At 35.0% G+C, this 17,276-nt stretch overlaps 2 long non-coding RNA genes across 3 annotated transcripts in view; both read left to right on the forward strand.

Moving 5' to 3' along the window:
- LOC127514899 (uncharacterized) overlaps nt 1-17,276 on the forward strand; it is a 49,918-nt gene that overhangs the window by 6,222 nt on the left and 26,420 nt on the right. The window lies entirely within an intron of this gene.
- On the forward strand, nt 9,405-12,897 carry LOC127514900 (uncharacterized). The gene is made up of 4 exons (XR_007930732.1): nt 9,405-9,946; nt 10,251-10,322; nt 12,230-12,271; nt 12,812-12,897. It is a non-coding gene; the product is annotated as an uncharacterized LOC127514900 (long non-coding RNA).

The raw sequence follows: 17,276 nt of genomic DNA on the forward strand, positions 1-17,276 counted from the left end.
TTGGCTACATTTTGTATTTCCGGAAAACACCCAGCGCACAGGTTTCTTGCATAGGAACTGTGTGTGTTTGTTTTACTCAACTGTTGAAATCCAGAATTAAAGTCTTTTGTGTGCATTTGGCGGCCTGTCCGCATACCTTAATGCTCAGATCAGGAAAAATTCTTTGAGCTATTGAGTATGTAAGTACTCAAAAAGTGTGCGCCTTCCTCTTTGCAGTGAAGAAAGGTTTTAATTAATGCAATCTGGAATTTCAACAGAAATCAGATTTTCTCTCTGCGTGTGAGTTTGAATGTTCACTGGCTATTGGTGATTCAAGAGTCATTTCCTGTTATAGATGGCAACCACAAACAGAGAACTCTAACACTGAATAATGATTAAAATACTATCACAAGTGTTAAATTATGTTGATTTTGCATATAATTTATTTGCTTGTTTATGAATGACTGATTTTGTGAATATTGCAGATATTCACTAAACTGTACCACTTTTGGTGTTTGAGGGTGTGTTCACACTTGGCAGGTTTGATTCGATTAAATCGAACTCTGGTGCGATTGCTCTGTTCATTTGTATAAGTGTGAACGTTGCCATTCCAACATTCAAGCAGACGGAGACCCACCTTTGTCTGGTGTGATTCGACTGAAATATGTACGCAACATGGACCAAAGACATATAAACAAACTAAAAAAAAAGGATGTGATGTCAAAATGTGACGTTCTTCTCATCATAGGAGCTGTGTTGCCAATTCGAAAGGCATCGAAACTGCCATCTCCTTCCAGCAGATCTTTGTTTGTGTGTGCAATTCCTGGTGCTGTTTTCACTCCTTTAAAGGGTTAGTTTACACAAAAATGAAATTTCAGTCATTAATTACTCACCCTGGTGTCATTCCACACCCGTAAGACCTTTGTTCATCTTTGGAACACAAATTAAGATTTTTTTTTTTTTTTTACCTCCCATAGAAAGCAATGTAATTCTGTCATTCAAGGTCCAGAAAGGTAATAAAAACATTGTTAAAATAGTCAATGTGACTACAGTGGTTCAACCTTAATGTTATGAAGGTTCTACATCAGAACGCCGGGTCATTATTGGCCAGCTTCTGCGTCAGCAGCACACACGTGTGTTGTGCTGCTCACGTGAACAGCATCGGCCAATACAGAGTCGCCGTTCTGACGTAGAACCAGGAAGTGCTGGACGTAAACAGTGTAGCAGTAAGGCAGGGGAGAGAAGATATTGTTCAATGAAGTATTTATTTTTGTTTTTGCGCACAAAAAGTATTCTTGTCGCTTAATAATATTAAGGTTGAACCTAGTCACGTTGACTATTTAAACAATGTTTTTACTACTTTTCTGGGCCTTAAATGATGGTAATTACGTTGCTTTCTATGGGAGATTAAAAAAAAACCTCTCGGATTTCATCAAAAATATCTTAATTTGTATTGCGAAGATGAACGGAGGTCTTACGGGTGTGAAACAACATGAGGGTGAGTAATTAATGGCAGAAATTTCATTTTTGGGTGAACTAACCCTTTAAACATTTTATAAGCTCTTTGTGAGTTTTCAGCTGGTAAAAAACCACCATATGTACGCACATACACAAGCGCATTTAGGCCAACACAAGCAAAATATACATCATAAAGCTTTTTTTTGTTGTTTTGTGTCATTGGTGTATGTATTATTATTTTCTTTTTTGGTCTGGACCAAAAGAACCAAGAGAACCAAAATACACATGTGAACACACATTGGTTTCCCTGTGAAGTTTGTGAAATTTACATCCAGCACAAAATCTTTGGCCATGTTTGAAGGTTATCTTATTTGAAAAATTCTTTTATCGAATTGGATACTAAAATGCAAGCAGAGCATCGAAATATTCAACCAAAACCATTGTTATTGAATTCCCCCAGTATGTTTTATTTCTCCCACTAAGCTCCTGAAAGCACTTGAATACACTGATATGATGGATTGACTTCATGGTGACTCGCTGTTCTTGTGGTCAGCCTGATGCAAACCGCTTTTAGTAGCCAAATTGAAGTGATTAACAAAGCTTTCATTGTTGACTTCTACCTGCTCAAACTCAACTTTTCTGAAAACCTCGACTTCCCACTCAAAGTTGGATAGCTCGGGCCAAGGATTTTCCTTAACCTATTTTCCCGAGCCCTAGACCTCAGGGCTGAATTCATAAAAGCTCAGGCTGTCGAACAATTTGTCTTTTGACAGGAGGGACCAATGAAGCCACCAGAGGCTGGTCAACAGTGAGTGGCAGGGCCCGAGCCTGGGGCGATACCTGTGGGGCGGGTGGCTGAACGGGTATTGCAGAAGCAGCTCCGGTAAGAGAGAGAAAGGGAAGGAGAGAGCTAGAAGGGGTATGAAGGAGGGAGCAGGCCGCCATCTGGCCCCGGAGAGGGAATTGGGTGGTACGATCAAGCCGAGGGTGGTGTCAGATCAGAGCGGTCAGGGCTGTTGGTGAACAGATGTTCTGGGGTGAACACGCACACAAGCAAACGCGCTCTGGAGGGACCACGTGTGTCCATCAGTGGCTGGAGAGAGCTGCTGTTCTGACCTTGAGCAAGGAAACATGTCAAAGTCTCTCTGCTCTAAAATACAAACACACGGACCTCGTAGGGAATTAACCTGTTCTGTATTTACATTTATGTCAGGGAAAAGAGGCCATGACCAATACCACATCGCAATTTGTAGATAGTTACATCCTAATATAGTACAGAAAGATGTTATTCAGATTAAAGGAATAGTTCACACAAAAATGAAAATTGTCATTTTCTGACCATCATGTCCTTTGTGTTAGAATCTTGTGAGAAGTAGAGCATTAAATCTTTATTACTAATTTAGTCCTTGGTGTGTTCATGAGAGATGTAGCGATGTCTGATTCATGAATGAATTGTCAGATCTTTTCAATGAAATCAGTTGATTCAGTTCACAAAAATGGTCTAAATGATTCATTCACAAATCAAACTGATGGGCAGGGCCTCTGGGGCCCCAGATACTCTAGCTACGGCCCTGCTAATGGGACTCAACTTGTCATGACTTAATGATCCAGTTAACATTTCACTAGAAGGAGGATTATCAGTAAATGATGACTTAAATTTTGAATTGTTTCCAAAGACTCTTTCAAGGAAAGTCTGTTCACTCGGCAGCAATATTTGCAACGCCTCCGGGCAGCTATTTCAGGCATCCAAGACCAAGTCCTATCTATTTGAATGGGGGAATCCTGAAATCTCAAAAACTGCATGGCAACTCGCAATTAAATAACATATTTCAAATCAGCAACAAAATCTGACATGAACTGTCTTATAAGTGTTGTTTCTTATGCTCAAATAGCGTTAAAAAATCGTATTTTTCAGGCTAGACGAGCCAATGCGCATGTGCAGTCCTAAGCGTGAGTCTCAGGTTTCTATGGGAATCAGAGCCTCTTATGGCAGCTGCAGTGACGCAATGACTTTATCAATCAGCGATTGGCTCTTTTACTTAGAAGGCGGGACGTATTCCGCCATATTGAGTGTTGCAGTTTCTCCCATTCATAACTAATAGGAGTGAACTGTCTTTCTATATCTATAGTCTTTCATTGTTTCTCACACAAACTGTATCACCTTTATGATACTCTTTTAGTCCTTTGTCCTTTCCTTTCCAGTCCTCATTCCAGTGTTGGTCGTAACACTTTCTAGTTCTAGACTAAATGTGAGCATGCATTTACTCATCTCACTTACACAAAAACAGATTCAGTATTTCTCAAAGTGAATAAAAACAGTGAAATGCAAACTCAGAATATTACGCAAACCTGCAATAATTATGTTAAATAATTAATGTTAAATAATACAAGTATACTTTATGTATGTAATCTCACTTTATTAACGGTCTTTTCTGTTCACCTTTGATGAAACATCACATCTGTGTGTTTCTTTTTTTTATTGCTGAAGTAAGAGTATTGAACTTTCTTCTCCTGCATCCTATTCTTCTACAATCCAGAATGGCAGCACAGCTGAAAGGTTTGTTTGAGCTGCACCCTCTACTGTACAGGAGTGAATTTGCACTTCCTTCTGCTTGAGGCTTATTCACTTCACTTTTGATGTGAAAGGGCCTTTACATTTGCCAAAAATAGAACTTTTTTTTTTTTTTTTTTTTGGTATTAAAAAACAAACAAGCATCCCAGGTGAGGAAAAAGTAACACAAAAGTAACGTAATGCATTACTTTCCATAAAAAGTAACTAATTTTTTTGTTTTTAGGGAGTAACGCAATATTGTAACTCTACTTTTAAAAGTAACTACCTCATTGTGATATCATTATTTTCTTTTGTGTTCCAAAGTCATGTGTTTGGTACAACATTATAGTGAATAAATGCTGACAGTTTCATTTTTGGGTGAAATATATATATATATATATATATATATTTTCTTTTTTATCTAAATATGGCTACAGAATACCACACTGATGTCAGAAAGTCCCCGTTCTACACACAAAATCTGTTGTCCATGGCCTCCGGTACTCCTGGGATGGAGACTGGAATAAAATGGGCACTTTTTCATGCGTAAAGTAGCCATTTCCTGCGTCCTCATCACCTAGGAACTTGCTAATCAATAAGCATTTAATTAGTCAATTATATGCCATTAATTTAACACCCCTGAAGGTACAGTCATCTCCATGATAATATAATGCTTTAGGAAATTTATCTATTGGAAAATGTAAAGGCAGACAATTAAGTTTTCAAGCACGGATGTAAAAATCGACAAGCCGTCGTGTGAGGATGTGAAAGAGAGTTTGTGGAACCCAAGCACTGGTTTCTCATCTCTTCACTAGTGTGGTTTCATCATAGAGACAGAGAAAGTGCAGATGTACAGAGGAGACTGCCAACAGCGAGATTCATTTTAATATCTGACATGCTGAAAGATCATGTGTGTTGTGGAATTTTACTTGTAAAAAATGATACATTATATGTTACTAATCAAAGGCAACTGTTGCGTCAAAACCATTTATTGTTTTTTTTTGTTTTGTTTTTTGCATTTTTTTTTTGCGCTGCCAATATTTTCACTGGCCAGACCATTAAAAAAGGACACATTTTTTTTTTTTTATGAATTTATTTTTAATTTTCTTTACCACAAACATATTACAACAGATAATTAAAAAAGTTTTTCTGTACAAAGGGAAATCATATAATGTCATCATCCTTTTTGTTGAGGCCATGTTTTTTATGAACACATTTACTTCTTACTTCCAAAAGTAATATGTTTGCATAACACACTTTAACTGTAATGTTACTCCCAACACTGAAGATAATCATTTGAAGAGATGTTATTTAGAGATATGATTCTATTTACATCCTATTTACAGTAGTACACCAAAAAATGAGAAAGCTTTAAGGCAGTAAGGCTTATTTATACATCCACAACAATAATCCTTGAAATGCCTCTAGGATTTAACTGTACGTGACTGTCCCCCATTATGATATTCTGCCATATGACCTTCCAATAGACAACACAATTGTTTTACAGTAAGCATATTTTAATCTTTTCTCCAACGGCATGTGTATGTTATTTATTCAAGCAAATTGTCTTCTTTTATTGCTGACAGCAGTCATATTTGTAAAAATGAGTCCTGTGCTGCAAAATAATGTTTATCACTTTATAAACTGCAGGCTTATGTTTTATTTATGCCATATGATGAGAGAAAATACAGCTTGAATTGATGTTTGCTAATAGGCTGCAAAATAAGAAGCCTCCACATAATAGTGGAGTTCACTGGCGGCCAAGAGGCTTGTAATTCCTGGTGTCAATATTTGAATTGCTGGGGGAACTATTGCAGACACTGCGAATATATCCGAGCACAATTTTGCGCCTAGTCTATAAAAACTAACATCTGTTGAAGCATACATTACATTTTAAAAATAACTGAACAGAGATCACCCGGTAAAGTACAGTTAACCAGATGTCGTTTTAAAAGTGGCAGATGGAACAATGAAAGGCGGATTGGAAATTAAAAAGCACAGCTAAAGGTCAGATCAATTAAGGTGCCCGTCGCCGGCTCCCATGTGACAATTAAGATGAGTTTAAAGCGCTTTGAGAGATGGGACAGTCTGTACTGTAGCTGTTGCCGGGGCGAACTTCTTAAGGGCATAAAAATGTATGGCGTGGGACCGGAGGCCCCTGGAAGTGAAGCGTATTTGCAGTGGGTCAAGGTTAATAACCCGCATAGATAAACCTGTTTCAGTGTCTCCGAGCTGAAATGGAGACCTTTGTCCATCAGTATTAAGCTACAAATAAATTAACAGTGACTTTAAGTGACATTGCAAGAGGGGAAGGTTGGATTAAATTTATAAGTTTCTTTAGTTACTTGTCACTTAACACAGTGGTTCTTAACTGGTTTTGCTATATTAATTAAATAAATACAATAATACATATAATAATAAAATAAAAATGAATAATAAAACTTTCTAATTTCCTTTTTCTTTTTTCAGGTTTTTATTTTTGCACATGCCAGTTTTATTTCACTCTCTGGCCACCCATTTTTGCCTTTATATAAACATATATATTGTAACGGTACATGTATTCGTCCCGAACCGTCATGGTACGGACGTCACAGTTCGGTTCATGCAGTTAGACGACGAATACAGTCAGTCACAGGCGATCCACACTACAGTCCAGAAGGGGGCGCGCGCGGTAATGCAGTTTAGTTTAGTCTAACCACTTTTAACCAGCATTAACCACCAATAATCGCAGTAAGCTCTGTGTTTTGTTACTTTCGATAAGAAACAAAGTGCCATCTTTCAAATTCTATCCATTTTATCACGAAATTCAAACAATAAATGCCGTTTTGACGCTTTTTGATGTGGCGTAACAGATTGCTGTATAGGCGCCTCAGTTCAAACAGCAGAGCGGAGCGCGAGTGAACGCGATCATCCCTTCCTCTTCACTACTACAGAATGAATGAACATGAAGGTATGTTGAAAGATACAGTACAACTTACTGAAACGTATCATATCTCGTGTAATCGCTCAATAAGTGTTTCAACTGCGGAAAGATGTCATTTAAACAGTTTGTAAACAATATGTCACATAGTATTACATTTACCTCAGAAAAGCCATTCAGTGTCAACAGCTTGTTAGTTCGCTAAAGAAATGAACTGTTTCGCTAAATATATGCACTATATTAGCCTATATATTAATTATATTTTACTTAACCTGTTAGTTAATGTAAGGCCTAAATAAATCCGTCATGAAAACAAGTTATGACAGCCACTATGTAAATGATTATATTTCAACAACGAATTGGAGAAACAGAAGTTTATGCAAAAACTGCCTTATAAATAATTTACATGTTTACAATACATACATTTTTATTATTATTTGAGTGTTGATGATTATATCTAAAAATAAATAGCAACTGAATTTAATAATTTGGGCTCTGTTGTTAATTGTAACCTTTATTATAGTAATGTGCAAGTAAAGGCTCCCTAATAGTTTACAGCATTAGCAGAGATAGATTTTTTTATCCTTAAGTAAATTTTTAATTATAATTGAAAACTTTTAAAGACAGAGACACAGTTTGTTCAATAAAACATTGTTTAATAAAAAAAGAGAAAAAATTGTTTTGTTTTCTCACCCTGCTGTACGAAACCCTTACCGAACCGTGACTTCAAAACCGAGGTATGTACCGAACCGCCTTTTTTGTGTACCGTTACACCCCTATATATATATATATAATATATGTATAGTCACTGATTTAGCAGACACTATTATGTAACACTACTTACTGTATAATAATATATTGATCATATACGCACAATTATGTGCTAGGCTACAATCATTATTAATTTGCTATTTGAGGTGCTTTAAGGCAAAAGGAATTTCAGAAATAAACTATAAAATACTGATTTCCCATTAGATTTGATTTTGTTTTAGCATAGTAACTCCAAAAGTATATTATGATAGTGACCACATCATAATAGTTATTAAAAGCAGATGGTTTTTAAACAGTTACATATAGTGCTGTTCTCAGAAACAAAAAGTATGACAGAGGGATCTTGCACATTGCATTTGGCAGCGGGGGAGCCACAAGAGGGCAATATTTGCATTGTTTGTCCGTCTCCTCCCCAGGCGCTCTCATTTACATCAGACTTGTGTATTTGCATGCTGGGATCAAAACAGTTTAGTTTGTTCATTTACATTATAACATGCAAACAGTATGTTCACAGTAAAGTCTGATAAGACCTTTCCGCCAGTGTCCACAGCCCACACTTGACACACAGACATGCACTTAAACGCAACTATCTCTATTTGCCAATCGTCACCTGCAACACTAGATTGTTTTTCCCTAACACAGACATGTTTTAATGCTTATCAGGTAAATTTGCAAAAAAGGTTGCAGTGTCCCCCCTCCCCAGCTTCTTTGACTACATTCACCTTTTGTTCACATTTCAGTTTCTGAACGTTATTTTTTTTTTATCTTCCATACATTAGAATGAACTTAACATGGCTTTAATTAAAAGTCTTTTTTAAGATAAGTAGGTCTAATTTGGATGGAAGTTAAGCATGTACATTTAAACTTTATTTATTTAATATTAATGAAATATTTCGATTAAGCTGCCTTTTTCCTTTCTTTGCATTCTGTAGAACTTGTTGGGATGATCTTGAAGAGAATTTTGGTTGTGTATATTACATATGTGACCCTGGAACCTTTTGAATTTTTGAAATTGAGGTTTATATATCATCTGAAAGCTGAATGAGTAAGCTTTCTATTGATGTATGGCTTGTTATAGGACAATATTTGGCCAAGATACAACTATTTGAAAATCTGGAATCTAAGGGTGCACAAAAATCTAAATATTGAGAAAATCACCTTTAAAGTTGTCCAAATGAAGTCCTTAGCAATGAATATCCACTCACAAAAATAATTTTTTGATATATTTATGGTAGGAAATTTACAAAATTATCTTCATGGAACATGATCTTTACTTAATATCCCAATGATTTTTGGCATAAAAGAAAAATCGATAATTTTGACCCACACATTGTATTGTTGGCTATTGCTACAAATATACCCGTGCTACTTATGGTTTTGTGGTCCAGCGTCACATATTTAAACAATGTTGTTTTCAGCATGGAGCAGCAAAATTTACAATATTATGCAAAGTTGCAATCAGTCATTTTATTTTTTGAGCGAATTTGAGTTTTGCCACAATGATCTCATACAAATAAACTTATAATTGTTATTTCCATTTCTGTGCCATTTTTCCCTGAGCAGTATTTTCTCCCTGGTTTGTTGGCCAGTGAGCTGCTGCGCATTGGAGTGATGGAATTAATTAGATAATTTGTATAATGGACCAAGGCCTGGAGAGGTTCAGAAGTCCTGCTGCTTGCATTGTCCTTGAGGAACTCTCATCCAGATGTTCAAACGGATCTTAGCCTGACCTGTAACCCAGTCCTAATTATCATTTGAATGACAACATGCTCTAGATCAATAGTGTTCAGTCACAGTTTGAAGGCAGAAGATAAGAACTCACCTTGTGGAGTTGCATGGGGTGGGGGAAAAGATGCTAATGTATTTATCTGAGAATACATGCCAACTAACCACTGGATTTTGTGGATAATGGTGTGGATCATTTTTATTAACTGATTCACTGAAGATATTAAGTTTACTAGACACTGCAAGTATGCAATATATTTTGTTGCTCAAATATGCCACAAAGGTTTAGTGTTTTTGTACACCGTACACAAGTGAAAATTAAGTCTCATATCTGTTCCTTTTTTTTTTTTTTTTTTTTTTTACAAACATTGTCACAATCAATTGTAGTTGTATTTAGCAGATCTATGTAAAGTTCTTCAAAAAAGTTCTATAAGAAGAAAATAACAGCTTACTGGTTAAATAATTACAGAATTTTTATTTTTGGGTGAACTGTTACGTGTCTACAGGGAGAAAAGATGCTCAAGACTTTTGAACATGGTGAGGTAAGACTATTCCTTCATTTGTCCTGGTTTCAACTTTCCTGGATTGTTTTAACTTTCAATTTTTTTCCCTAAACCTTACCAACCCGTTAATTTAGAATGGGTTATATTAAATCATGATCTCCTCATGTGTATTTGTATGTGGTTAGTTTTGTGTGTGGCTTAGTTTCACTGTGTACAGAACTCTCTGGAACAGCAAGTTTATACAAGGTTTTATAACTCTTAGTTTTATTGTGACATTAGGTAACTGTGGTAAAATTTGTGCATTGCTTCAAGCTTCTATTTCGCTCTCTCTGTCTCTTCACAGATAGAAATGGTGCTCTGCTCGAGGATCTGCGGACTTCCCAGTCCTGAACAATGATGTAACTGACTCTTACAAGTAAGGATATTTAAGCATCTAAAGTCATTTAATGCAACTTCTTGATATTGCAAGCCACATTCTTTTGATGCGTTCATAGCAAGATAAATAATGGCCTATCATTTTATTTTAGATGGACATCTCTTTCTTTTGTGTTTTCAGTTTAATGAATGGCTTAGCATAATGCTAACAGGTACTGAAAAAACAGCTAAAACCAGCTAAAGCTGGTTTTCTGGTCTTCCAGTCTGGTCATAGCTGGTTTAGCAGGCTGGTTGTAGAGGGGTTTTGGCCAGTACTATAGATGGCCAGGGAGACCAGCTTGACCAGCTTAAACCAGCTACATCCAGCTTAAACCAGCCAAGATCAGTCAACCAGCTTAGGCTATAATTTTACAATTTACAATGGTTACTCTCTGATATGGAAGCTTGTTTCTGCCACTGAATAAAAAATAAAAAAGGTAATTGTGACTTTTTATCTTGCAATTCTGACTTTTTTCCTCAGAATTGTGTGATATAGGGTATGTTTGCATGACAAAAATGTACTAAAAACGGAAAAAGTTTTTTCTTTGTACAGATGACAATGTTTTAAAAACAATCCCTGTTCATACGGATCCGCGAAAATGACTAAAAATGCTGCCAGACAAGTATTTGGCGATGTCACTTTGTAAAGAAAGACTACGTGCCTGCGCATGCACATTGTTTTACAGAGCACTTGTGCCAAACGTGCATGCCTATCCACCTTATTTTTACAGTTTACTGCAGTTTGATATTCTTCTCGTTATTTCCCTATAGCGGCTAATAAATCGTAAGTCTCGCACATTTACAGAAAACACCTTATTTCTGCGTTGAAAAATACAGTGGATTGACTAAACACGTAATACGCATGTGCAAGACGTCACCGTTTTCACAGGTTACACAGAGATGATAAGTATCATTTTCAAAAACTTCCACTTTGAAACCCGTTTTCAAAAGAGTGCGTTTTCAGGCCACCAAAACGCAGTTGTTGTGTAAATGAACGACCAAAAAGCATAAAAAGTTTTCCGTTTTTAGTTGAAAACGGTGTCGTGTAAACAGCCCTCAGAGTTATAAACTCGCAATTCTGACTTTTTTTTCTCAGAATTGCAATTCTGACTTCATAATGTGCAATTGCGATATATAAAGTCAGAATTGTGAGATATAAACTTGCAATTCTGAGAAAAAAAAGTCAGTCTTTTTTCCCCTCAGAATTGGACTTTATAACTCACAGTTGCGAGTTTATAACTATTTATAAATAGTTTTAAAAAGCTTCCATACTCGTGAGGTCTAAGGGATTTGAACGGTATGATCTGGGACCCTGTCAGTGGAAAACAACCAAACACTCAACTGTTCATCTTGCCCAAAATCTCAGAGGTAGAGCACTCAATATGGCCTTTATCCTGTACCCTCAGCTTTCTGTCATCGTACCGAGGGAAATTGCAATTTAGCCCAAGTGTCGCAATCCTTGTGACTCTAAATAATAAACCCAGCGTGTGTGTGTGTATGTGTGTGTGTGAACCCTTAGCTCATTGTTGCTGATTCCACAAAGTAGGACAGAAGGATGAGATAGAGAGAGACGCAATTAAAGGAATTGTTCTAATGAAACGCAAGCTCATTGCGATTTCTCCCTCTTGGTCATTATCTCTCAGATTAAATGATCTATATGACTGTGTGGTGCTTAAACGAGGTGAGAAGGGTGTTTATGTGTAGATGAGTGTTGGAGAGTGAGAGAAGGGAGAGAGAGGGAGTAATTCAATCTATTCCATAAGTGAAGTACAGGCGGTCTCAGCCATCATTAAGCTTGCAAAATGGAGTCATTGCAATTTAGATATCCATGTGAGCATAAGCAATATTAGACAGTCAGTAATATCATCCTATACTTTACAATATCATGCTATTCTTTCTTTCCATCAGCGTTACTTCATATTATACTGGAAATCTCACAGCAGTTGATGGGTGAGTGCTTGGCTTCATTAGGATGTTAGAATCTCTGAAGCATCTTTAGAAATGGAGCAAATACATTCCAATGACTGCTGACCCATATAACACTGATCAATATAAATAGGGCTATTCTGGTACGCCATTGTGATAATGTGTTGTTCTTAGTTTAATTGCCAATGATGACATTTACTTACTGTAGCTATGCATATCGATTTTTGTTTATTTTACATGCTGTATATAGCTGTAGATTAACATAATGAATATAGCTACACACAAATAATATGTCTTCAAAACTAAATTTATAGTAATTAGTCTTTTCTACATTGAATGGTCAGAGAGGTTAAAGCATATATATATATATATATATATATATATATATATATATATATATATATATATATATATATAAATGTGTGTGTGTGTGTAAAAGAAATGTTCTGGGTTCAAAACAAGCATATTTGTGGCACACATTACATTGTATGTATTTCAAGATTTCTGAAATTGTGTTATAGCTTTGTGTCTTTGTGTAACGAAAGTCATTCATTGAATCTTCAGCTTGCATCAGGCCACATCCAGTTTCAGAAATTGGACGACAACGTCACTGATGGCAAGATGATGTGGGTTCTCTCATGACATCCAAAGTATGTAAGGTTGTACAACTAGATCTCTTTTATTAAATCCAAAAGGTTTTAATTATATTTTGCTATATATAAAGGTATTTTAAAGATTTTGAAATGTCAAAAGGTCATTCAGTTTAACCGTCCAAAGGCCAATACAGCCATTTCATTTGTGAACTAAAAATGTAATAAATGTATATATTTTTTATTCTGGCATGATTTTATAACATCATATATCAACATAGTGCAAAATGGTATTAAAATTATGTGTAGAAGTCGTTGCTTTGTTATGAGAAAGAATGTCTGGAAAAATGAATTTTATTGATGTCATTCGGAGTAACCAATATAAAGGGACCATTTTGGATCAAGTCATGTGGTCAGTATCATGTAACAGGATGTGACATCATTCAGACACCTGCAAAGGACCACATGGTTGTGAAGCAACATAACTAACTCTCTTTTAACTATTTGAAAAAGTCATGTTTTCTCTTGCTCATACGCATGTCCTGAAACATCAGGTCATTCGGTACAACTGCTATAAAACATGGAAAATGTTGTAATATTTTAAAAACTTGTACTAAATATAAAATGTTTGATTGTCCTTTTGCTATCTAGCTAGCAAGCTAACTAGCTAGCTAGCTAGATATCAGCCTGTTAGCATTGTTTGAAAATATCATCATTTGGTCAATTTTGGTTAAACCGAATGACTTTTTTGGTGACAAATTTTGTCCATGTTGTAATAAATGACAAAAACTGTGTTAATTGATTATAAAAACCACATAATCTCATTGTTAACACTTTGTAAATCTTCAAAATTAATTATATCTCCATTATGGGTTTTTTTTTTTTTTACACTTTTAAAAACTTTATTCGTCAATGACCCATAAACAAAATTTTTTATTCATATTTTTTGCTTTACTTTCAAAACGGTTCATATTTGAACATCTATCTCTGTCACAGGGTTATGATAGTTAAAACTGAAACTAAAACCATAAAAAACATTTTTGCTTTTTAAAAATAAAATAAACGTTAACTAAAATAAAATAAAAAATAAACTTATTTCTCATTTTCATGAAGTTTAACTTGATGTACTAAAATAACTAAAACATGAATAAAATGTAGAAAAACTAGACAGACATAAGAATTTTTTTAATAAATTACAAAAATACACAACAAAATTACTAAAACTTTAACTAAAATGGAAAATATAAAAATAAAAACCAATTTAGAATATTAATAAAAACTATAATAGTATCTCAATTATACTAAAATAACACTCAATGCCTTTTTGATTTTTTTTTTTACCAAGTTTCTGTGGTAAGCGATAGCATTTTATTATTGTATTTTAATAATGATGAATAATATCTTTATTTAAAAAATTATGTTATTTTAAACATCAAATTTGAGCCATTACACCTTCAATATTAGATATGTTCTTGCACTTTAGCAAACTACAATGTCAGGGCCCATGTGGCATCATAAATTATGAAAGATTATTTTTCTGCTGGGAGTCTATGGCGTGTCTTTGACTGTAGCTATTCTCTTGAATTTGTTACGCAGTTTAGCCAAACATAGAGCATGCTGTGGCTTGCTCAGATGGGAGAGTGAACAGGGAATACAGTGACACAGTGAAGTGAAGAAAGGACTAAAACCGAATTGTATTGCAGAAAGAAGGATTAGAACATGTTAAAGAAGTTCCTTGAATCGATACAAAACCAGTGAAGTTTAAGTGCTTTGTGCTGAAAAGAAATGCATTCTTTCTTGGTAGTTGTACTATAGCATTTTTTTGTTGTTAAATAATAATAATAATAATGAAAAATCCAATCCAGCTCACACATTTCTTTCACCGTTATATGAGGACCAGCAGGTGCCTCCTCCAAAAACTGTTTACATTTTTGAGAATAACACTGTGTAATGCCAGATGTGGACATCTGAAAGTAATAATAAGAGAGAGGAAACCGTGTGTCTTTCTGTTGTTTCCTCCTCTGTTGTGAGCCTGTGTCACTTTTAAGGCAACATTTTTCCCCTGACTCTCTGTCAAGTTAGCAGCTCTGTGTCTATCAGTCTATTGTCTCAGCATATGATCCTGTGGAGAGAGCCCTACAGCCCTCTGTTACAGCTCTACTAGGCATTAATACCACAAATGAATGCATGACCGAATATGCAAGCGAATAACTGCATGAATAACAAAATACAATTTACATAATTGCATGTAGGCTATGTGTTTTCTGCTGTTTGAAACCCTTGCATATTTGCATATGCAAGCTCTATAGAAATTATACACTCAATAGGATGGGCATATAAATATGACTCCTTTGAATTACTGGAGAGAAGGAGGGAGAATGGTAAGGAAAAAAGAGAATTCAAACAATAATAATGATGTTTTTTGCCCTAAGGGTAAAGATGCCCCCCCTGCTTTGGGAGACGGACTTCAGTCACTGTTAAAATGATGCACTGTTAAAATGATCCCAGCAGTGGGATGTGCTTGTAAATAACTCTCAGAACGTCCTGATCGAATGATGTGTGTCTCTCTTTCTCTCCTGCCGTATCTCTCTTCTTTAATTCTGCACTTAGACACTCTGTATTGACACAGTCATTGATTTTGAGTTCTCACTTGTGTGTTACAGTGCATATAGACTGACCATGTTGCCAGTGCACATCACAATAAATCTTCTATAAGGCTGGTCTAACATCCATGATCAAGGACTGCCACAGTATGTTTCAAATTTATTTGTATTTTTGGAAGGTTTTTTTTTTTTTTTCAAACATTTCTATTGTATTTTTTATTATTAATTATTTACTTTAATTTTAAACTTTTATGATTTAATTAAAGGGTTAGCTCACCCAAAAATGAAATTTCTGTCATTAATTACTCACCCTCATGTCGTTCCAAACCCGTAAGACCTTCGTTCATCTTCAGAACACAAATTAAGATATTTTTGATGCAATCCAAGAAGTTTTTTATCCCCCATAGAAAGCAATGTAATTACTGTCATTCAAGGTTCAGAAAAGTAGTAAAAACATTGTTTAAATAGTCCATGTGAAATATTAAATACTGCACATGATTTAGTAAACTGAGGGAACGAATTAGTAAATCGTGCGCACAATTTTTTTTTTCTTGCATGTCATATGCAGGGCTCCATATAATTTCATTGCTTTCTATGGGGGATAAAAAAAACCTCTTTGATTTCATTAAAAATATCTTAATTTGTGTTCCAAAGATGAACGAAGGTCTTACGGGTTTGGAACGACATGAGGGTGAGTAATTAATGACAGAAATTTCTGTTTGGGAAACCCTGACGTAATGTTATGTTTAATGCACTTCATGTTGTTGATAACAAAGAATGGAATATATTTTCTTTCTCTTTATATTTTTATATGGTACAACATTATCCTATTTGGTTCATTGTGATAAACCAGTTAGGTCAAAAGTAATCAAAAAGTAATCAAAAAGTAGCCTGATTATATTACCTAAAATGTGTAATGTAATGGATTACGTTAAACTACAATTTTATAGTAACCATTTCACATAAATCTTAATAAGATAAAATAAAAAATTAATAATTATCTTTGGTAAATCTTCAAAATCAAAATGATGAGATACTAAGTCATAATTATAACATAAAAAGTTGTAAATTATGAGATACTGGCCCAGTTTCACAGACAGGGCTTAGACTAAGCCAGGATTAGGCCTTAGTTCAGTTAGGACATTTAAGTAGCTTTTATAAACGTACCCTAGACAAAAACATTACTAGTGTGCATCTTGAGACAAAGCAATGGATCTGACATATTTTATTCTTGTCTGTACAAGTTGCTTTCAGTTAAAACAGCTCAAACATGCATTTTAGTCTGGGACTAGCTTAAGCCTTGTCTGTTAAACTGGGGGACTGACATAGGCCTATTAAGTCTTAATAATGGCATAAAAAGTCAGTCAAATTTTTAATATCATAATTGACTTTTTATGTCAATTTTGACTTTATGTGCCACAATTATGAATTTTTCTGTCAGTTTCCACTTTTTATGTCATAATATGATTTACCAAAACATGTTTTTTTTTCTTATGTAGCAGAAATGGACTTCCATAGTTAAAAATAAAAAAAAAATAAGGCATTATTTACTGAAAATCTCTTCCCCTCAGCTACAACTTTAAATCCAATAAGAATCTGTTAGACATTTTGATTTATTATCGATGTCACAGCAGTCAGTCCTGCAGTATCTTTAATTGTAGAGATATTTTAGTGAATATCAACTTACAATTTGGTCAGTTCACCACATCATGCAGTCGTATAACTTCAGAAGATGTGTAATATAGTACAGTTGGAGTCAAAAGGATTACATTTATGGTGTTTTTTGGAGTATGGAGTTTTACAAAGTGTCATGTGTAAAAGCCTTTTTTGTGTTGC

The sequence above is a fragment of the Ctenopharyngodon idella genome, chromosome 6 (genome assembly GCF_019924925.1).
Source record: "Ctenopharyngodon idella isolate HZGC_01 chromosome 6, HZGC01, whole genome shotgun sequence".
Classification (NCBI taxonomy): domain Eukaryota; kingdom Metazoa; phylum Chordata; class Actinopteri; order Cypriniformes; family Xenocyprididae; genus Ctenopharyngodon; species Ctenopharyngodon idella.